Source organism: Vulpes lagopus, chromosome 12, assembly GCF_018345385.1.
Source record: "Vulpes lagopus strain Blue_001 chromosome 12, ASM1834538v1, whole genome shotgun sequence".
Lineage (NCBI taxonomy): Eukaryota > Metazoa > Chordata > Mammalia > Carnivora > Canidae > Vulpes > Vulpes lagopus.
The window spans coordinates 61,388,833-61,411,803 of NC_054835.1; the positions used below are offsets into that span (position 1 = coordinate 61,388,833).

At 54.9% G+C, this 22,971-nt stretch overlaps 1 pseudogene; it reads left to right on the plus strand.

Annotated features, from left to right (window-relative positions):
* The first annotated feature begins 22,707 nt into the window (after positions 1-22,707).
* LOC121474324 lies at positions 22,708-22,807 on the plus strand (annotated as a pseudogene).
* The last annotated feature ends 164 nt before the right edge of the window (positions 22,808-22,971 follow it).

The window sequence follows — 22,971 nt, forward strand, 5'->3', positions numbered from 1 at the left end:
TTTTATTTATTTATGATAGACATAGAGAGAGAGAGAGAGGCAGAGACCCAGGCAGAGGGAAAAGCAGGCCCCATGCAGGGAGCCCGACGTGGGACTCGATCCCAGGACCCCGGGGTCACACCCTGGGCCCAAGGCAGGCGCTAGACCACTGAGCCACCCAGGGATCCCCCAATGATGGTTTTTGGTTTCTACTTCATTTTACTCCCCAAAATTCCTCCCAGACAGACCAGCTGAGAGGGAGGCAAACTAACGGCACCAGACGGCGAGGCCTCGGGGTCCTCCTGCCCCGTCCAGGGCTGACCTGTGGGGACCTGCGATGCCTTACGGAGGTCGTTATGGGAAACAGGAAAACCATTCGCCTGCAGCTCACTTGCTGGGTTCTAACAATGTAATTACCTGAAGATCCTGGTATTTCGGGGTCCCCGGGGGGGCTCAGCAGTGGAGCGTCTGCCTCTGGCCCAGGCCGTGACCCCGGGGCCCTGGGATCGAGTCCCGCATCGGGCTCCCCGCACGGAGCCTGCTTCCCCCTCTGCCTGGGTCTCTGCCTCTCTCTGCATGTCTCAGGAATAAATAAATAAAATCTTTAAAAAAGAAAAAAAGATCGTGGTAGCTCTGACTCAGTGTGAAAAAAAGGCCTTTTCAGCTTCTGGGTAAAGGTGGGAAGCTCAAGTGGTGGCGACCTGGCCGGGCAGGATTTCCAGGAACTGGTAGCGGGAGCGGTTGCATTTGAGGTCGTGTAGGGTGCCATGGGGATTCAGAGGAAGGGGGGCGGTCTGGGGCTTATGGGTAAAGGGTTGGGGCGGAAACATCCCATCCAGGCGGATGATGAACCGGAGACAAAAGGCCAAACCACAAACGGGAAGCTGGAAACGTCCTGGCTGCGGAAAGCACGAAGCCGTGGGTGTTGTCTTCTCCCTCCTGGCGTCCCCGGTAGCCACCGATGGCACCCCCCGTGGGACCCGTGACAGTTCACTAATCACCTCTGCTTTTCTTTCGTTTAGCTGTAAGTTTAAAGTAAATATTGATGTTTTCTAAGATATAAAACCAGTCACTCATCACGACGCATTTCAACAAAACCAAACGGCTCGAGGGCCTGCACTTCCAGAGGTTTCTCCTAATTGGATAAAACCATGAGGTCTGTGCTTTTTCATTTGCCTGATTAATTACTGCTCCAAAACCCTGGAAAGCAGACATGGTCTGTAAGTGGTATCTGTTGTTTAATCGGGGACAGATGTTTTGGGGCCCGGAGAGTTACTCTTAAGTGAAGTGAATCATGGAACTGTATGTTTTGAAAGTGACGGTCCCGCAGCAGCAGGAAAAAAGCACAGTGTCTTCTGAGGCTCAAATCACGGCCGTGATTGTGGTTTATCCCGAATCTAAGAGCACCAAGAAGTGGCACGGAGATGACAGTGGTAGTAACGGGTCCCCATCCACCCGGGGCCTAGGAGAAGCCCCAGCACTTGGACCCATCCACCCGGAGCCTAGGAGGACCCCCAGCACTTGGTCCCCATCCACCCGGGGCCTAGGAGAACCCCAAGCACTTGGTCCCCATTCCCCGGGGCCTAGGAGAACCCCAAGCACTTGGTCCCCATCCTCCGGGGCCTAGGAGGACCCCCAGGACTTGGTCCCCATCCACCCAGGGCCTAGGAGGACCCCCAGGACTTGGTCCCCATCCACCCAGGGCCTAGGAGGACCCCCAGGACTTGGTCCCCATCCACCTGGGGTCTAGGCGAACCCTAGCACTTGTCTTACCTGCACTCCCCTCCCTGGTCCCTGCTGAGCCCACGTCCCGTGGTCAAGCCCACCTCGAGGCGTCTCTCCAGCTGTTTCCCCCATCAGCTACCATCCTCGTCTAAGCTAACCCACCGTAGCCGTGGGCCTTGAGGGGCACTAAGTTCACTCCCATTGGTTTGAATGAAGGCTTTAAGGGGGAGGCTGTTTTGGGTGCGCGGTCAAGGCCAGGGGCCCACGCAGGGAACATGGGGCTCCCAGGGACCAGGGATGCTCTATGCCAGGACCACTCTTAGGGAGGGACGGGGGGACGCTGCTCCTGGCGCTGAGAGCTGGGGGTAGGCCGCTGTGTCAGGGAGGGGTCGGCCGCGAGCTGTGGCCCTGCAGTCCCCGATGGGGGGTGTTTACCTCCAGCGCCCCGATGCATCTCCTCTTGGCCCAACCCGCCCGAAGGCCAGCGGCGAGGGGGCCCTGGAGACGCAGCACTGGGGCCCCAGCCTTCCGGAGCGCGGCGCAGGGCGGGGGCAGGTGCGCACGACACCCCAGGTGACTCCCCATGGTTGTCAGGGTGACAGTAGGACTCCCCAACTCAGAGCCACAGAGGAACGTGTGCGCGTCCCCCAGTCAAGGGTCGAAGCCTGTCCCCAGGTGATGGCATCACAAGTGGGCCTTTGGGAGGTGGTCAGACCACGGGGTGGAGCCCCAGTGAGAGGGTCAGAGCCTCTGTGGGGACCCCTTCCCCGCCTGTGACAGCAGGTGTGTGGCCCCCCGTCGGCTGTCCTAGGATTCAGCTCCTTCTGACGCCATCCCCCTGAGGTGGCATCGTCCCCGCAGGCTGGGGGTCGGGTCTTAAGGCGCTGCCGCCCCCCGCCCCCCAGACCCGCCTGTAGGCCTGGGTTGGTGACTCCTGTGCCCAGCGCGCTGTGATGGAGCTTCCCACGCCCGCCCCCCGCCCGGGCAGCTCGCAGAGCAGCAGTTTACTCCTTGCACCACTGGTTTATTGGGAAAGGAGGGACGGCGGGACGGGTGGGAGTGGGGTCGGGTCAGCTGCGGGAGGCGGCCCCCGGCCCCCTGCTTTGCGGACCTCATGGCTCTGGGCCCCAGGCCTGCAGCCCCACGGAAGCGCTCCGAAGCCTGCCCTTTTCCTTTTTTTTTCTTTTTTTAAAAAAAGATTTTATTTATTCACGTCCTCTGCGGGCACCCCGCCTCCCGGCACCTGTCCCGCCTGGGCCTCAACGACAGACCCGGATCCCCGGGGAGAGGGCAGCGGCACCGAGGGAGCAAGTGCGTCCTGGGAGCCGCGTCTTCACGACCTCCCTGCCGGGGGCACTGGGTGCAGCTCCCTCCCGACACCCAGCCCCGTCTACACCGCTCTGCCCTACCTTACTTCCTTACTCTCCATGGCTAAATCCTGTCCCGGTTGGTTTGTTGGTTTTTTTATTTTTTGTTTGTTTTCAGACTGTCTAGGGTCCTTCATATCTTTTTTTTTTTTCTTTTTTTTTTTTTTTTGAGTTTGTAAAAATGGACCTTAATTTTTTTTAGAAGAGGTTTAGGGTCATAGGAAACTGGAACAGGAAGTTCAGGGCCTCGTCCACGTACCTCCTCGCTACTGCAGCCGGTTCCACCACGGTGGCACCTCGCCCGGTACCCGTCCCCGCTCACCAACCAACAGCAATACCTTGTTATGGACTTGCCCCACCGTTTGCATCGGGGCCCACTGTTGTGTTGTAGGTTGTGTGGCTCTGCCCAGCGCAGGACGTCGTGTCCCCGTCACTGCGGGACCTCATGGGACAGTTCCACCGCCCTGAAGTCCCCTGTGTGCCAGCCTGCCGTGCCCCACTCTCCGCCCCGAGCCTCGGCCGCTCTGGACCGTCATGCGGCCCCCGTGAGTCTTGCTCCCAGAACTTCACGTGGTTGGAGTCGTGCCGCACGCAGGCCTGGCCGGCGGGCCTCCCTCACAAGCGATTTGCACTTAGGTGTCCTGCGTGTTTCTCGTGGCGCGGTTGCGGGGGATGCGGCTCGGTCTGCTTAGCCGTCCACGTACCGGGGGACAGCCTGCTTGCTTCTCGGCTTGGGCCGTTCGGGAAAGAGCTGCATTAACCTCCGTGCGCAGGTTCTGTCCGTGGATAAACACCGAGGGCGCGGTGGCGGGACTGCCCGGGGGACCGTGCGCAGCTTCGTGAGACCCGCAAAGCTGCCCAGAGTGGCTGTGCCCCCCGGCGCGCCTGCTAAGGGTGCTCGAGGGCTCCCCTTGCTCCGGGTCCTGGTTTCTGTTCGTTGCCGCAGGGGTGCACTGGCACCGGGCTGCGGTTATAGTTGGCCTTTCCCCGACAACGACGGAGCACCTCGAGCATCTCTCCGTGGGCTTAGTTGCCGTTTCTGCTCCAGGCCGGACTCTCGGCTTCATCGACGCTTCTGCGGGAAGGCTGCTTTCCTCCACGGGCGCCAGCCTCTGCCATCTGACCAGCCTCTTGACACTCGGTAGCTGGAAGCCACAAGCGTGTCTCTGGGGGTCATGCGGGCTTCGGGCAGGGCTGGGTGGGCTGGGTGGCTGTGCTCCGGGGCTCGGGGTGAGGGCTGCTCTGCTCCCCACGGTGGCCTTACACACTCGCCCCACGTTTCACAACCTCTCTGGGACCAGTGGGAGAGCCGGCACCCACGTTCATGGCAAAGGCAGAGGTATGAGCGGGTGAGCGGAGACACGTGAGATGCCCCAGGACCTGGGCTCACGGGTACGTAGCCAGAGGAAGCCCCGTGGCTAGCCCACAGTCAAAAGCCAGGATGAGGCCCTAGGGAGGGTAAGGATGCACGGGGGAGGATAGAGAACCGGGAGGCCATTGGGCAGCACGGGCCACCCACCGTCCACCCTTTGGGTCACAATTACTCACCCCCCTCCAACACGTAAAACGTCCTTAGCCTTACCCAGAGCTTCAAAGAGTGTCACTCAATCACGACATCACGATGCCATGATCTCCACGGTCCCCACGTGCCAGAGGCCTCTAGACAAAAGTGATCAGTTATCTCCTGTACCCAAGCTTGCAGAGCTGGACAAGCGGGAATAAAATAACGGAAATAAATACTTCCGTGGGAAACGCTCCTGTTTCTGCCCACATCCCATTGGCCGTATCAAGGCGTGTGTCAAGCCCGCCGTCAGAGGGCACCCATAGCGAGGCCGTGGCAGGGCAGCGAGAAAGAATTGGGGACGATACGTCAGCCCAGGGCAAATGGCAGTGGGAGAAAGGTTGTCCTTCATTTCCATCATCTGGCCACTCTGCAAAAGGCTTGAGAAAATATACCCTTTTTGGGGGCATCTGAGCAAATTTCTCAGAATGCTTCCAACCTGGAGTCCACGGGGCAGCTCGCAGGCCATCTGACGTTTCCCATGATTGCAGTCGGTTTCAGTCAAGGCCTGAAGTGATTCTGCCCATAAGACTCTCAGAAAAAAACCTTTCTGAGTTTTTTTTTTTTTTATAAAGTGGCAAAATATTTTAATGATAATAAATACCCAGTGTTAGGAAGGTTTCAGAGAACCTTTCTGAGTTTACAAATGAAAACAAACAGGGGCAGCCTTGGGCTCAGGGCGTGACCCCGGGGTCCCGGGATCGAGTCCCGCGTCGCGCTCCCTGCATGGAGCCTGCTTCTCCCTCTCCCTGTGTCTCTAATGAATAAATAATAATAAAAAAAGACCAACTAAAATTTGATTCCATATATACTTCCTTATGCATCATGGTTTTAGGAATTTCAGCAATTCCAGGTTTGGACCAAAATATGTGTTATTTAGAATAATTTATAACAGATATTATCTTGGTAGTAGCAGTAGATTGAAATTGGTATTTTAATTTCCCCAGATCTTCCTGAGTATGTCAGATTAAACAAGGTGTCCCTCAGTGAAAACATTTGTGTAATTAGTATAATTTGTATAATTAGTGGTTAACATATTAGTCCAAGAAAAATCTGTTTAGAAGATGTCAGAAGCACGGAGAAAATGAAAGACTAATGTCTGGGTACAGGCTTTATGCAAGTCTGATGGTTCCTAATTGTTTTCATTTAAGAAAATTGCAATAGGGTTTAACTGGGTTTTCAGTTGATAGAACTTTTAAATCTAGCTTTGGTAAAAGCTTACTCTGTGATTTTAGCATTTACCCCAGAAGTTCAAAGCTTTGAATGACATGGTTCCAACCAAATTCCTTCCAGTCTCATTACATTTTAAGGGCACGATTTCTCAGCACATAGATCTGTGGTAAACAAGATTTTTTTTTTTTTTTTGTAAGCAAGAAAATTAAAGGAATACAGTGGGGAAAACATCTTTATGAGATTTTTTTTTTTTTAATTTTAGTCTGCCTGTGTGTCAAAGTTCATTCGGGACGTGCTTCTCTGTCCCCGACGCGGTCTCTCCGTCTGTCTGTCCGTCTCCGTAGTTGCCGTCAGTCCGGGCATATTGGGCTGCGGTGGGGTGATGCCCTTACATCTTCTAGGAACCCGGTTGTCCAGCTCCGAGGATCTCCTTGTAGACCAGGGTGACCCCAACGTGCAGCATCGGCATCACCGGGAGCCGCCTGGAGCCCCACGTCCTTGGGCTCCTCCCACACCTGTTGGTTCCCACCCTCCGGGGGTGGAGCCAAAGTACCTGTGTGAGCAAGGCCTGCAGGTGGCTGTGCAGCAGGTTAAGGTCTGAGAACCCTGCCCCAGCTGCCACCTTGTTTCTTCTAGAGTTTGGTCATTGCCTTGAGGACCTGGCGGACCCGGCAGTGTCCAGGGCTGGTCTTTGTCTCTAAGCCATACCTTGAGGGCCAGACCCTTGACCTCATCTTTGTCTCCAGGCTGTTCTCTTACTTGAGAATCTTCTACTGGCTGGGAAGTCTGACAATAAAAAAGGAACCATTTTCCAGACCAGCTGGTCCAAGTTCCCTGGGTGCTGTCGAAATTGTCACAGCCTGACCAGTTCTCTGAAGGGACCGGCTGCAGGCTGCCGGCTCCCGGCCGGGATCTTCGGGAGCCTCCCCAGCTCCCAGGCTCCTGGGATACGTTTTTCCGTCTTCCAGCCTCACTCCAGGGGCCCCACCCATCCCGAAAGTTTGTGAGAGGCTTAATGATTATTATTGTTCCCAGGCCCGAGGGGTGGCTGAGGTTCGGGGTGGCTCTGCGTCGCCCTGCAGGCAGGTGGGAGCGGGGAGGGCTCTCGGGTCCCGGTTAGGCCAGCAGGTCACCCGTGAGCCACTGGCCAAGGCAGGCCACGCAGTCAAGCCAAAGCTGATGAAAATGCAGCGGGAGAGCGAGGCTCTCATCTCACGGAGTCGAGGAATCAATCTTGCAAAGGAGAGTAAAGGGATAGAAGTCGATTAAGCAAGGACGCAGAGAAAGCTCTGGGGGGTGAGGGGGGTTCCCACAGGGTTGCCCACGTGTGCCTCCAGGGACAGCCTTTAATTAGAGCTGCCCAGGGAGCCTGCGGCCTTATCCTTCTTGTGACGTCCCGGACTGAGCAAGGACTGGTGAGAACATCCTTAACGGCTTCCTTCCTCCTGGGGTTCTGGTTATTCCCTTTTTTTTTTTTTTAAAGATTTATTTATTTATTTATTCATGATAGACCTAGAAAGAGAGAGAGAGAGAGAGAGGCAGAGACACAGGAGGAGGGAGAAGCAGGCTCCATGCACCGGGAGCCCGACATGGGACTTGATCCCGGGACTCCAGGATCGCGCCCTGGGCCAAAGGCAGGCGCCAAACCGCTGTGCCACCCAGGGGTCCCCTAGGGTCCTGTTATTCCTTGTTGGTTGCAGGCGACCATCACAGGAAAAGTATCTTCCCCCCCACACCCAGGGCATGGTGGTCTGGTTTGTCCCCTTATCTCTGGTTTCCTTACATCTCAGTATTTTTTGGACTTTGTTTTGTAAACAAGAAAATTAAAGGAATACAGTGGGGAAAACATCTTTATGAGCTTTTTTTTTTTTTTTAATTTTAGTCTGCCTGTGTGTCAAAGTGAGCCTGATTCCATGCCCCTGCCCGTCCCTCCCTGCCCAGCCCCGCGTGTCCCTTACTCAAAACCATGACAGTAGCAGAGATACAGGGAGGGCGTGGAGCGGAGGGCAGTACTGCAACCTGGTGTCACCCCCACCCTCCAGGGTGAGGCTGGGAATCTCTCCTATGAGCTGCCATGACTATAAAAAGTATTCTCTTTCAGAATCTTTCAACAATAAATAATATTATTGTTTTTTGTTTCTTTCTACCACCAATCAGACTAAGTTTCAGAAGCTTGGGGTCACGTCGCCATCGTGCTCTTTGAGCCCAGGTGGTGCCTGGGGTACGCAGATGCTCAGTGACTGCCCGGGGAAGCCGCACGCGACCGGATGCGCGGGCAGTGGGCCGAGATCCGCAGGGACCGGGAAGCGGGTGCTGGCTGCAAGCCGGTGGGCCTCTTGGCAGGGGCTCGTCCTGGGAGAGCAAGAGCCCGCCTTGCGTCTGAACTTCGGGGGAGCAAAGGGACGCTTAGCACTTGGAAGATCCCGAGGGCCAAAAAAGGGTAATAAAGGGGGAAAAAACGGAAGCAAAGGGAAAGTGCTGAGTGGGGAGAGCTGGGTGGGTTTCATGGGGCTCTCTCTCTTTTTCTTGAACCTTTTCTTTCGAAAAGGCTGAGGGAAGGTGCTCTGAGTCGTTGTCCCCGGCGCAGCCTGTCACCGCCCGTGTTTCGCAGCCAGGGCCAAGCGTCCACCGGGGCGGGCTCGGGGGTGAGGCCCACCTGCCCTGGGACAGCGAGTGGCGCCCTGGAGCACCTGCCCGCTTGTCCCCTCCACCCCGCACGGCTGCGCCCAGCAGGCAGGTGGCCGGGCCAGGAGCTCCCTTCCTCCTGACCTTCGGGCAGGTGAAGGGTGCTGACCCCGTGCCCTGATGACCCAACCCATCTCCCGCCTCCAGGCCGCCGGAGGGAACCTGGGCCAGGCCTCCCGAGTCTGCAGCCGCTGGGCCGCCACGGCCTCTTGCCCGGCCTCCTGCCCGGCGTCCCTGGTCCAGCGGCCCCCCACCAGGGCCAGCATTCGCGAGGGCAGCACCCGGAGGAGCACGGCCAGGAGCCCGCGTAGGCCCAGGGCTGGCTGCTGACCGACGGGGCCCCGGCCCACCTGAGGGAGTTCCCGGTTTCCCACTGGTGGCCTGGGGAGCAGCAGGGCGAGGCCGGGATGGCGGTTCAGGCCCGAGGTGCTCAGGCTGTGGGAGCCTCACGGCGGGAACTTCCACGAGGCCACGTTGGCCGTGTGACCACTGTCTGGTGCATGCTCAGGGTCGGGGGTGTCCTCTGTTGGGGACCCCAGAGGGCATGCCAGGGCCTCCTGTACACTCCTGGGGAAGGCCGCTGGCTGCCACCACCTTCCTGCGTCCCGCGAGGTTGTTCCTGCTGCCCCCAAACGGCCCAGGGTGCTCGCAGCGGCTGGCGGTCCCCACCGTGGGCCCAGGGTGGTCCTGCGAGTACCCACGACACCCACCCGAGCCCAGGGCACCCGGCGGCCTGGCTAGGCCACAACACGTGGAACCTGCCTCAGGAGGTGTCCACCTGTGGCTGCGAGGGCCCCGCCGCTGCTCCCACAAGGTCAGGCCCTGTGCACTGGCCTGTCCTGTGCCCCCTGCGCACCGTGTCGGGCCGGGGCTGCCGAGGCCTCGCTGCTCCACTGTCCCTCCCACAGGGCCACTGCTTGATGGCGTCTGCCAGCTCTGACCCCATAACACAGGAGCTCCAGTGGGGCCGCGGATGGGCTTTGTGGAGTGTGTGGGCCCCGAAGCTATGCCCGCCTTCCCTCAGTGGGGCCAGGGCATTCGCGGAGCTCTGGGACCCCCCACCCTGACCCCCTCCCAGGAAGCTCTGGGACCTCCACCCACGAAGCTCTGGGACCGCTCCACCCCCTTCCCCTCCTGGGGAAGGGTGCTCCCAGTGGAGAGTGTCCTCGGGGGAGGGTGCCCCTGGGGGGAGGGTGCCCCCAGGGGAGGGTGCCCCCAGGTGGAGGGTGTCCTCAGGGGAGGGTGCCCCTGGGGGGAGGGTGCCCCTGGGGGGAGGGTGCCCCCAGGGGAGGGTGCCCCCAGGTGGAGGGTGTCCTCAGGGGAGGGTGCCCCTGGGGGGAGGGTGCCCCCGGGGGGAGGGTGCCCCCAGGGGAGGGTGCCCCCAGGTGGAGGGTGTCCTCAGGGGAGGGTGCCCCCGCGGGGGTAGGGTGCCCCCGGGGGGAGGGTGCCCCCAGGTGGAGGGTGTCCTTAGGGGAGGGTGCCCCGGGGGGGAGGGTGCCCCCAGGGGAGGGTGCCCCCGGGGGGAGGGAGCTCCCAGGGGAGGCTGCCCTGGGGGGGTGTCCTCAGGAGAGGGTGCCCCCAGGTGGGCGCCCCCGGGGAGGCCGTCCTGCATCGCTGCCCCGGTGGGTGCCCCCGCAGCACGCGCACTCGCCCTTTCTCGACGCCCAAGGCCCTCCCCGGGGTGGGGGCCCGGGGTGGGCCGGACGCGCCCCGCGGCTGGGTCCGCGGCGTCCTGCGCGGTGACCGCCGGCCTCCTCCCTGCAGCCGCGCGTCCCCACCCCCGGGGCTCCAGCCCGCCGGCTGCCCTGACCGCCCTCCACGCCCCTCGGCGGATGCTCTGGGCGCCGGACACGGACAGCGGAGCTGCGCTGGCGCTCCACGTACTGCCCGAAACCAGCGGGGGGAGGCCCGTACGGCTGTGGGAGGGCAGCGCCCCGGGCCCCGGCCCCCAGCCCCAGACGGCGGAGGCGCCCCGGGCAGCCGGTCCTCCCGGGTGCACACTGGCCGGCAGGGTGGGGGGCGCTAGCCCAGCCCCGCGGACACCGGGCCACCCCCCTCCCGCCGTGGCCCCGCCCACAGCGACACCGACCCCGCCCCTTCCCTGTGGCCCCGCCCACAGCGACACCGACCCGCCCCTCCCGCCGTGGCCCCGCCCACAGCGACACCGGCCCCGCCCCTCCTGCCGTGGCCCCGCCCACAGCGACACCGGCCCCGCCCCTCCCGCTGTGGCCCCGCCCACAGCGACACCGGGCCCCGCCCCTCCCCTGTGGCCCCCGGAATCCCCGTGCGACATGCCCTGAGAGGTGCTTGGCCACGTTTGTCGCTGCCGCGCCGTTCGGGTTGAACCGCGTTCCCCAAGTGGGTTCAGGGCCTACTTCCCAAGGCCTGTGGAAATGGCCTTCTTTGGAACACAGGGTGTTTGCAGGTGACTGACCAACCTAAGGCCCTTGGGGTGGCCCCAGCCGCTCGCCCGGGGAGATTCGGACGGAGGGAGGCGTGCGGGGAGCGACCGCGCTCCGAGGGCGCAGGGAGGCGCAGGGGGGTGCGGCGCGCAGGGAGGGCGCAGGGAGGGCGCAGGGGGGTGCGGTGCGCAGGGAGGTGCAGGGAGGCGCAGGGGGGTGCGGTGCGCAGGGAGGTGCGGCTTGCAGGGAGGTGCAGGGAGTCGCAGGGGCGTGCAGTGCGCAGGGAGGTGCGGCTTGCAGGGAGGTGCAGGGAGTCGCAGGGGGGTGCAGTGTGCAGGGAGGGCGCAGGGGGGTGCGGTGCGCAGGGAGGGCGCAGGGAGGGCGCAGGGAGGGCGCAGGGGGGTGCGGTGCGCAGGGAGGTGCAGGGAGGCGCAGGGGGGTGCGGTGCGCAGGGAGGTGAGGCTTGCAGGGAGGTGCAGGGAGTCGCAGGGGCGTGCAGTGCGCAGGGAGGTGCGGCTTGCAGGGAGGTGCAGGGAGTCGCAGGGGGGTGCAGTGCGCAGGGAGGGCGCAGGGGGGTGCGGTGCGCAGGGAGGGCGCAGGGGGGGCGCAGGGAGGTGCGGTGCACAGGGAGGTGCAGGGTGCACAGGGAGGTGCAGGGAGTTGCAGGGGGGTGCGGTGCGCAGGGAGGTGCAGGGAGGTGCAGGGAGGGCTCAGGGAGGTGCGGCGCGCAGGGAGGAGCAGCAGTGGAGCCGCCGAGGCTGGGGCTGCGTGGCGGGCGGCCCGGGCGCTGGGGTCGTGAGCGTGTCGCTGCGCGCTGCCCCTGCGAACTAGGGAGGGTGTGGTAACTCAGCTGACATTAATAAAGATTCTGAAAAAAATAATAAAAGTGCAAATGCTAAGGGGACAAACCAAAGCAGCCGCAGCCGGTGGGAGGCCTGCGCCGGAGCCCGCAGTCCGTGCGGGAGCGCAGACGCTGCAGGAAGCTTCTCGGACCCTTTGGCTGCTGAGGGTCCCGGGGCTCCGAGCCTTTGCCGCCCCGTCTTGGGTCTTGGTCGTCGTCACCATGCTGAGCCCAGCCCTGTATTCAGTGCTTTATTTCCATTACTCCGTTTCTTCCTTAAAAGGGTGGGTGTCAACAGACCCACTTTGCTGGAGGGGGTACTGGGGTCACCTGTCGGGTCCGCGATGGGATGCGTCGAGGGGCCAGGACCTGGCCTGTGGGCCCTGAAGGACTGGGGGCAAGTGTTCAGACTAAAATACACCTGCTTGTGGGTAAAGGAGTCCTGGGGCGGGGGAGGGGGGCGGGGGGGGGGAGGGTCCTAGGAATCTTTTTTTTTTTTTTTTAATTTTTTATTTATTTATGATAGTCACAGAGAGAGAGAGAGAGGCAGAGACACAGGCGGAGGGAGAAGCAGGCTCCATGCACCGGGAGCCTGACGTGGGATTCGATCCCGGGTCTCCAGGATCGCGCCCTGGGCCAAAGGCAGGCGCCAAACCGCTGCGCCACCCAGGGATCCCGGGTCCTAGGAATCTATCCACCAAAGAAAGATTATGTTTTCGGGCAAATATATCCCGGGTTTTGTAAAATTGACTAGCTAAGGAATCTTCCAAACACGTTCCTTCCTTGCTTGTTTACAGATTACCCGAGTCACTAAATTGAAATACTGCTTTACTTATAACAATGATTCAGAAGTTTTAAACATATGCAGAGATGTGTTTGTTTTTTTTTTCTTTTCTTTTTTTTTTTTTGCTAAATAATGTCAGAAGATTCAAAATCTATCTTCTGTTGCTAGAGGAAGCAAAGTGCTGATGGGCTGTTTGATTAGGGATTAGCAGGATGGGAGCTAAATGGGGGGCCGGGGATGAAAGTTACAAATTAAAAATAGGGGGGACAAGAGAGAAATCTCTCCCCCCAACACACACAAAATCAAATAACCATCCTTTTGGGACTGATGAAGATGGCCCTCTCCATTCCCCTTTCTCCCCACAAATGTTTGATTCAAAATATGGAGCGTAATCATGACACATAAATCTGCAGAATTAGTTTTTTTCTGACTTAAAAACCCCATTTGTAGAACTACCGCAGGAAATTATCATCACAAAGTTGCCGTATGCTTTGATTAGTTATAAAAGTTACTTAGTAGATAATCAAAAGACACCTATTTTCTAGTTTTCTTGATCAGCGTAGTCTCTGTGGTGCTGTATTAATCAGATCTCAATGACATACAAGTATGAGAAGCTTGAGTCAAACTGGCTTAAAAGGAGGACAGAGTGGGATTAATCCGTTCACCTAATTGAAAAGTCTAGGGGCAATTAGTAAGGATAGATTTACGGACCTAGAAGATAACCAGTCTCGCCCATTGCTAATAAACATGTGATGTGAATATAAATCTAAATCTCCTAGTTCTCTGTACGTTGCCTTCGGATCGTGATGGTTTGAAATCACTCAGTGGCAGCCTGAAGATAACAGTCCTTGCTGTGTAATTATTATTATTATTATTTTTATCACCGCTAAAGGGTTGTTTGCTTCTGAATGCCAGGAGAGACATTTTTAAACTTGAAAAATTTAAAATTTGCTCATGATGTTTATTTTATCTTTGGATGTTAAGAAGAATGGAAAACGGACCCAAAGTTAACCTAACAGCCCCTCCAAATAAAACATGCATGACATCCCCAGATAGTACTTGACCTTCACTGTGTGCCTGAGGATGGCCAGCTCCGATGGAGTTGCGCTTGGATTGCACAATTCTCGGCAGGCCTTTATCTGGCCTGTTGGACTGTGTTGGACTCTTGTGAGCAAGCACGTGTTTTTTCCGTCCTACCTCCCAGACTCCTGAATGTCCCATAAGGGTGATGTGGGAATGTCCCTACATGCTAAAATGAGGCCCAGCGTCCGTGCTCTGGATTTAAAAGTTGGGTAAATACGAGTTAATGGGTAGACCTTGCCATTTGATGGCAGAGAAACACCTTTGTCAGGTAAAGATATCGCTCTTATTTTAGAACCATGGAACTTGAGAGAGCCAAATCCTCCAGACCCCACGTGGCAGATATTTTGGTCAGGCCTGATAAAAACTCCCCGGTTGGTAGGTGACAGTGGGATGATGTGGAGAGAGTACAGTCTGGATTTTAATTCCCATTCTGACACCATCTTGGTGGCTTTTCTGGAAGGATGGCGATGCTGGTCACCAGGGCCGAAGGTGCAGGAGGGAGAACGGGAGGGAGTTGGGAGTCCCACACCCACAGCAGAGCTGCCCAGACTTCCTGCTCGTTGCTACTTGAGGTTGGGGTTCTGTTCCCTGGATTGTCACAGCATGAAGAGAGCTTGTGAGTCCCTTTAGAGGCGGTGGGAACAAGTCTCCCTCCCTCTCGTATTGCGCTAGGCCAGGTGGTAACCAGAGGAGAGCTGCGTGGGCCCCAGGGTGTCACGACTCCCTCAGTAGTTACCTGCCCACAGACAATTAGCCCGGGCAGACGCCCATTCCTGGGTGGCTGTGGCGGGTTTCAGTATCGGCTCATTCAGAGGCCTCCGACCACAAGCTGTGACATCCTGGGTGAGGTTTTCTGAGTAGAAACCGGGCGGTATGTTCTAATAAGCAAGCCTTTAATAGGGCTGAAACTGGTTCATTGTTTTGCATCTTCCTGGTAACGAGGACAGGGATTTAGAATCTGAATTCCCTTTCCACCAGCAGGTGCAACAATGCTTAGGAAATCTGCGTGGGCACATACGTGTATGTTAAGAAGAAACGTAGCCCGTCTTCGTTCACCATCAGGCATCCAGGTCCCCAGTGAAAACAGGTTGTGAGAGATAATTCCAAATCCACCGTCAGGACCACCCTAGGCCCAAGGTCTAGCAAAAATATCCTTTTAGGTTTGTTGTCAGCCTCAGAAATCCCTCAAATGTGACCCATATGATTCTGATGAGAAGGGTCAGTGGACTCCTACAGGAGAGGCACCTTCACCTCTGCAATGTGGTTTTTTCCACATTTGTTAATTTTGAATTCATTTTTTAAAGATTTTATTTATCTGAGAGAGCTTGAGGGGTGGGGGGAGAAGGAAAGGGGGAAGCTGAGTGGGGAGTCCGACCTGGGGCTCCATCCCAGGACCCCAGCATCACAACCTGAGCCGAAGGCAGGTGCTTAACCGACTGAGCTACCCACAGGCACTCTGGTTTTCCAGGGTTTCTCATCCTGCTGTGTAGTCACTTGCTCTGGCCGAGCGCACCCTACAGCCTTGCGTGGAGCTGACAGCGACTATAATGCCGTGGGAGGCCAAGCTGGGCGGGCGGAGCGAAGACAGAGACGTTGCAGTCTTCACCAGGATGCAGCGAGTATGATTGCTCAGAGGGGAGGGTAACCATATAATGCAAAGACCAGGAATGTCGCTTCTCGCTGAAAAGATTGCACAAATCTCTCAGATTTCTCTCCAGACGGTTGGGCATGATGGTGATTGCGCTGTAATCTGCGTGTGGGTCGTTGTTGTTCTTTTTCCTATTCTTGTCTCATCCTATGGCATTTCTAACGGGTGCTCAGAAAAATACGGTTGGGACGGCATGGGCACCCAGAAGCCAGGAGTCTGAGCACCCACTACCACGTGTCAGCTGTGTGACGCTGAGCAAGTCGTTTGGCCGTCCCGCAGATTGAGGGTGATGCTTTCCAACATCCCATGTGGTGGTTGTAATCCGATGAGGGGATGTGCGAGAAAGTGATTTGTAAAACGGAAAGCCCCGGACGGATGCCACTTGCTACCACGGGTCCCTTCACCAGGGAAGTGATGCTATGCACTTAACTCCCATTGGCTTTCTCCGCCCCTCCTTTGGGTTCGCTAACTTCGAGAAGCCCCAGCAAGGTGTGCCCAAGCATAGACATACATCATTGCCCACCCTAGAAATGGTAGGAAAACACCCGGGCCCTCGAGGACGCATTCGTCGTAACATTTCTGGGCTTTGTATCAAGTTGAGAACTCACGTCAAGAGGCCTATGCTTGACCAAACTATTTTTTTTCTCACTCTCCCCAGTACCTAAAAAGGATCATATAGTCCTAATTAGGCCTAAAGAGGCCCACAAAACAAATGTGTTTCCAAGAGCTTTGGATTTATGAACTAAAGACTGTAGGCTACTGTGTATTTTAATATATTCAGAGAGACAATTAAGATGACTTTACTTACGGTTCTGAAAAACAGTCTGGGCAGCGTTCAGCTGAGCGTATAGCCGTTCTCTGTCAAAAACCAAACTGGAATGACATTTTTTGGAATCAGCTCGCTCTGTTAAAAGCAACCAACCATCTGAAAACACTCCATGAATTGGGATGAAGTCGTGTAAAGTTTTGTGATCCTCAGGAGAGGAACAAAAATCTGGAGGAAAGTTCAGCTGCCAAAGTGCAGGAGCAGACACCTCACAAAGGAGGGAGTGAAATGGCCTGCGGTGCGTGAAAGCGCTCGCCCTCACCGAACAAAGAGGTGTCCGTTGAGACAATAGCAGAATGCCTTTACCGGAGATGGACACGAGTCATCTTAATGGTCCCGTGTCCTATCCTGTGCGTGAGAGCGTCACGGCGCAAGACCTCTTTGGATGGCAATCCGGCAAGAGCTGAAATGTATAGATTGGGAAACACCATGAATGAAGGCGTTCACCGCAGTCTTGTTGGTGGTAAGGACATTGGATACACCTAAATTGGGAAAAGCCAAGTGGTCTTCGGTGCTGGGGCCTGGCTGGATCCATGGGGTGGAGCCGGGTGCCGTGGGCTGCACGCGCAGTCCAGTCATCCCCGCGTTGAAAGCCCAGCCCCGGGGATGTTAGGAGGGGGCTCTGGGGAAGTGATTCGGTCAGGACCAGGACGGTGGGGTCCCTGCGGTGGGATTAGCACCCTCATTAAGGGGGGGAGAGTCAGCGCTCTCTCTCTGCACCCCACGAGGGGCCAAGGCCAAGACGTGACTCTGTACAGCAGGGGGAAGGCCTTTCCCACATCTCAGCTGTGTTGGTACCCCGATCTTGGAATCCCAGCCTCCAGAGCCGTGCGAAACACACGATTGTGGTTTGAGCCCGTCGGTGATGCTGTGCATGGCAGCCCAGGCCGGCGCAGACCCCGACCCGACGTGAAATGTCATGCCGTCCATAAATTTCATTGTTTTGAAACGTACTTGATAACATGAGGACTATTGTTCTAGAACATTCACTATAATAAAGACAGATTGACAACCTCCATGTCGTGCGTCATGCTGCCTGGGAACTCTACGTAGAAAAGGAAGCGGGAAAGAGAATATAATAAAACGTGAGAGTTACACCATTAGGTGAGGCTACGCGTGGCTTCTGTTTTCTTTATGTATTTTTATATTTTCCAAGTTCTGTATAATTAGCAAGGACACATTGTTATGTTAATAATCAATAAAAGCGCCGTATTAAGTAGAGCAAATACTCGGCGTCCTCTCAAAACTGTCAGTGGAGCCCGACCTGCAGGTGGAGTCCCCACCTGCGCGGCAAGGGCGCTCGGTCGGCCGGATCTCCGCCTGTTTCTCCGAGAGGGATTCCAGCTGGAGCAGGACGTGTCGTCGGAGTGAACACAGGCCTTTCAGTTCTGTCAGCATCAAAACCCTATTGAGTAAGTACAACAAGAATTAAAAAGGAAGAGGGTGAAAAAAAAAACAACCCTTATGATTTTCCTATGCTTTTTCCGTTTTTTTTTCCCCTTTCCCTTCGCTGTAAATTCTGTTAAGTTTTACCTGTACATTCTGCCCAATTGATATTCCGAAAACGAAGATAAAGAGAGTCAGGCATTTGGGACTTTTTTGACAATGTTAATTAAAATGGCCCAGGGAAGACATGACTGAGACATCTTTTTATCTAAGATGGAGATGAAAACCCCGCGTGTTTCTAGGGTTTAACGGCACCTGTGTGATCCCATCGTTTCTAGTTCTGCTGACAGAATGGGCTTTCTCCTTGAAACCAAGTAGAAAGCCACTCAAATCCTATCCAGTTCCCCCTCAAAGTAGGCTAGAAATCACAATGCAGCATCAAGAAGGAAAGAGCTGGTTGGCAGCGGTGCTGGATGTTTCCTGACTGTGTCTCTACGTGCATTTTGCATCCGTCACCCTGTCCTCTGTCCAGGACTGGCCGTTGGGGCCTGCGTGGACGGCCCATGCCCCGGGGATCCCGGTTGGGTTTGGCCGATGGAAGGCCCCGCAGCAGAAGGGGAAAGACCTTCGGGTACTTCCTCCCTGGCCTGTCGGTGGCTGTAGGGCGCAGGGCCCCAGCGCTCTCCGGGCCCGGGCTCGTCCGTCGCTCTCTCCTTCAGAGGCGGTCGGAGCGACCTCCTGTTGCCCCTAGCCCATGGGTGTCCTGCCATTCCCTGTTGGCGGGGCCTTGGTAAGTAGTGGCTTCGCCAAACTCTCTTTTATCTCTGTTTTTGAATTTGCCCTCTCTTTCCCGCCAGGATGCCGAGCCTTCCACTACCTCCTGAGACGGCGCAGCCTCATTCTGTGTCACGGCTCGCCGCGAGAATATTCTGATAGCCCATTTGACAAGCCCACTTTTCATAATTGTATGGTTGGGGGAAGAGTCTGTGGACATCTCACAGTGTGACAACGGTCGGTCTCAAGCGCTTGTCTGGACGATGATGGATCTTAGCAACTGGGTTTCACAACACCCTGCTGGGTCGACACAGAGGTACGCCGCAGTCCTTGATGAGTACTGACGAAGAGCTGAGTTCTGTGCATTAAACACGTAATAAGAGTAGACGTGTTATTTTAAAAACTGTGCCATTTTTACTCACAGACATTCCAGCATGCTTTCTCCAGGCACAGGGAAAGGAAACAGAAAGTTCCAGCAAGCGTACCTGAAATTGCCTGATCCGTCATCTACGACACAGCTAGTCCAGAGGAATGGCCCTGGGAATGTGCTCCATATCCTACATGTAAGGGTGGGAAAAGGATGGGAAACTAGTGTTGGTTCACATAGCAATTTATTTATTTATTTATTTTAAAGATTTATTTATTTATTTATTTATTTATTTATTTATTTATTTATTTATGAGAGACAGAGAGAGAGAGAGAGAGGCAGAGACACAGGCAGAGGGAGAAGCAGGCTCCATGCCGGGAGCCCGACGCGGGACTCGATCCCGGGACCCTGGGGTCATGCCCTGGGCCAAAGGCATGTGCCAAACTGCTGAGCCCCCCAGGGATCCCCTACATAGCAATTTATTAAGGAATTCCCTGGACTCAGGAGCTCTACTGTTCGTCATCCAAGGTTTTCATCGGCCTGTGCAGTATAGGGTCACTAGTATTTTAATTAATATTCACCAATAGGTGCTTTAGAGGCACTGTCTTATTTAGTCCTCATACCTATTCACATCTCACCGATTAAGAGTTCGTCAGTGGGCTGAAAGGGAGACGGGCTTTGAAGCACGTGGCCCACCTTGACCAGGGAGCTCTGGGTTGGGTCCCTTGGTGCAGATGTGATCTGGGTGGAACTCAGCTCTGCCTCCTGCTGAGGCTGCGACTCATGGATCGCAAATGGTGGGTAGAACAACAACAACAAAATTTCAAATCCCTTTGGTCAGTTTAATTCAATTACGTTGCTGGATGTGGTGGATGCTGAGATGAATGAAATACGGTTCTGGCCTCCGGGGATCTGAAGCCTACTTGGTAGACAGAGATATAAACAAATAATGAGAGAGCTGTCATAAAATGTGATTCAGATGATAAAAGAAGTATGCTTAAAATTTAATGGGAAAACAGACGAGGGAGCAATTCTATCTCTGGGATGTAGAGGAGTGTCGGGAAAAATTATGCACCAGAGGTGACGGTTAAGCTTGACCTTGAAGGGTGTGTAGGAGTTCAATAGTGGAACTGGTGGAGGAAGCGGTGAAAGGGCCCGGCAGGGGTCTTCATTCTCATTCCTGACAAAGGCTCGGAGTCTCCAGTTGCCTTCGGCCTCCAGTTGCGTTTCCAACATTGGGGACTTCCTGTGACTTGTCCAGATTTCTCACTCAGTCCTGTTTGGGTCTAAGTACCATTGGAAGAGAAGCTTTGGGAGGAAGGAGAGCTGGCTGGTCTGGAATAAAATCTAACCATTGATCTTGATCTCAGCAGGACCATGTACTAACCTGAGAAAACCATCCAGAGACCCCGAGTCTGAAAGCTGACAGCCGCGTACTGTGTGAGATGTGTGCGCAGTTTGCAGGGCCTGCCTTTCGCTTGGTTTTACAGATTAATCTTGGAGACAACTATCTCCCAGAGACCCCTGTGGCCGCATGGAGTCTGGATCATGAAAGTATGAGGGAAATAGGAAGAAAGGAGAATTTATAGAAGGGATTTAGCAACTCAATACTATTACTCATTAAGGATGCTGTATTATATCAGACCCAGACGAGAGAAGAGGATTTAGAAGATTGTCCAAGATGTCATGGAAATTGATAGAGTTTACTTGACTGAGGAAAGCAGACAAGTTAAATCCAGTTTTAGATTTTTAAATATGTGAGAGCCCTGCAACTCTTATCTTTGCCCCCAGACAGATGTGAATTCTTTCTTGCTAAGACCCAAAGACCCTCTTCACCACTGTCTTATGTCATCTTGTCTTAGACCTACCGTTGTTTCTTGTTCTGCCGACGTGGCCGATGGACACACCCTCAAGTCATGCCAGTGAGACCGGTGGCCTGGGCAAAGGGCAATGAAGAGAAGAGTGGGAAGAGTGTGTTACTCTTTATTTAGAACCCAAAATCAGTGCCTGGGTGTAACAACGAAAAAAGTAAAAGGACGTAACAATGAAAAAAGAGGTGACACTTAGACATAAATGTGCAGATTTTATAAGGGGAAGAAAAAAGACCTTTAAGACACTCTTGGAAGACGTAAAAGTAAACTTGAACAAATGGAAAGAAATCCCTGTTCTTGGATGGGTAGGAAGACTCGGTATCCTGTGTTCAGAGAAAATATGGCTAACTTCCCCTATAACGTAGGCATGAGAAGATCCTTTCTAAATGCAGCTCAGAATTCAGAGAAAGACAAGAAAAAAGACAAATAATTCAAGCTGCCTGGAAATGAAATATAATTGCATGGTAAAAATTTTAAGAAAGTCATGACAAGGTCCTGAGATAATTGGGGGAATACGTTTGGAGCATATATGACAGTTAAAAGGCCGATCCCCCTAACATACGCAACGTAACCAGGTGTGGGAGGTGAGAATGCTCGTCCAGCTTTCTCCTGGCTTATCGGCCAGTCTTCACCCTGAGTTTTCCATAGAGGCCTCAGCAATTAGCTGGCTGTGGGGTTGATCTGATTTAACATTTCATGGTTACTTTGTTGTTATGTTTTCACTAACTTCTTGTACTTTCACTCCCTGGGACCTGCTTGATTTATGTGTTTTCTCAGATCACATTCTGAGCTGTGCTCTGCACCTGGTGTTTTTCCTGGGCCAGCCGTGATGACTGGTTTGCCGGGCTCTCGTTTCGTGGGTTCCTGGTGAGATCCGCCCCTGTGTGGGTGGTAGGAGGCCCGGGGAGGGGCGTTGGATTGAGGGGATCCTTCAGGAGAGATGAATACACTCCAAAATATGCTTAGTTTACAGTCTTGGGGCTTTCCAGGTGTTATTAGACCCAGAGGGCCCTTTCTGGTGTCTCAACAGGAATGGATATGTTTTCAGAGGAGAGGGGTAAAATAAATAAGTCTGAGGTTATAGATATCTAAATCAAACCTCCATTTCCATTGTTGTTATTTGAGTAATCATAGTTGAATGCACACAGACTAAATTTCATTGTCGTCGAAGTAATTAAAGTGTCACGGATGGACAGCAGGAAGATAATGGTGTTCTGGAAAGAGAATGTTCTGGAAAATTAAAGGAATGGTGCCCCCACTGCCCCACCCCCACCCCCTCATGGTGCTGGGGAGCAACTTCAGCCAGAGATTCGTGCTCGCATCAGGACAGAGGAATGCATTTTCTGGAAGTGTGGTCTTACAGATCTCTGGTCTGGATTCCGAGCTAGAGCCACAGCTGACCTGCTACTGCCACCACCACAACGCTTTGCATGAGTAGAGGGATTTCTGTTGTTTTGTCTTCAGAGAGGGAGTGAGGGTGGAGGGTGGGGCGTGCAGAAGGGCAGGAGAGAAAATCTTGGGCCTGCTCCACACACAGCAGGGAGCCCGAGGCGGGGCTCGATCTCTCAACCCTGAGATCCTGACCTGAGCTGAAATCAAGACTTGGATGCTTAACCGACTGTGCCAGCCAAGGGCTCTGAGGGCTTTCCGGTTTGGGACTGATCTCATCTGGTCTTCGTGTGGCTCCATGAAGCAGGCAGGGGCGTGTATCGCCGTCCCCGTTCTGCAGGTGGGATCATCGAGGCTGAGAAAGGCTGAGATGCGAAGAGACAACCCAGCGGATGACTCTGGATTAAGAACCAGGGCACCCAAGATGGGCTCATCTTACCACTCACCACCTGCAACGTCCTGAGCTCAGCTCCTGTGGTTTCCGCGCCCCCACCCCCACCCCCACCCCAGCTTCAACTAAATGAGAGGTTTGTGCAAGATGGTCCTTGAGGGCCCTCCCAGGGTTACTGGAGCAGGATCTGATCACTTGCTGGGCTTCACCAGGAGCTGGTTAGTGGAGGTGAAACAGTACTCGACACCCCTGAGCTGCCAAGGCCTCCCCCTACCCCACACAGAGCAGGACCAAGAGCTCACCGGGGATGGGGGAAGCCTTTTCCTTCTGTGGACCACAGATGGAAGGCATACGTTCTCCTGTGTGATTCCAGGAAATTTTTAAAGTTTACTATTTTCTTGTAATGTTTTCCAATGCCTCCTGCATACATTTTATTAATATTTTCCAGCTTTACTGTGCTCACTTCGGCAGCACATACACTAAAATTGGAATGAGAAAGAGAAGGTTAGTGTGGCCCCTGCGCAAGGTCCACACACAAACATTTTTAGCTTTATTGAAGTATGATTTGCGTGCCATAAAAATCCAACTGTTGTAAATACGTAGTTCAAATGCTTTTTAGTAAATTTATGGACTTGTGCAACTGTCACCATAATCTAGGTTGGGAACCTCTGCTTTATCTTAAATCATTCCTTTGTGCTCCCTTACATCAGCCTCCACTC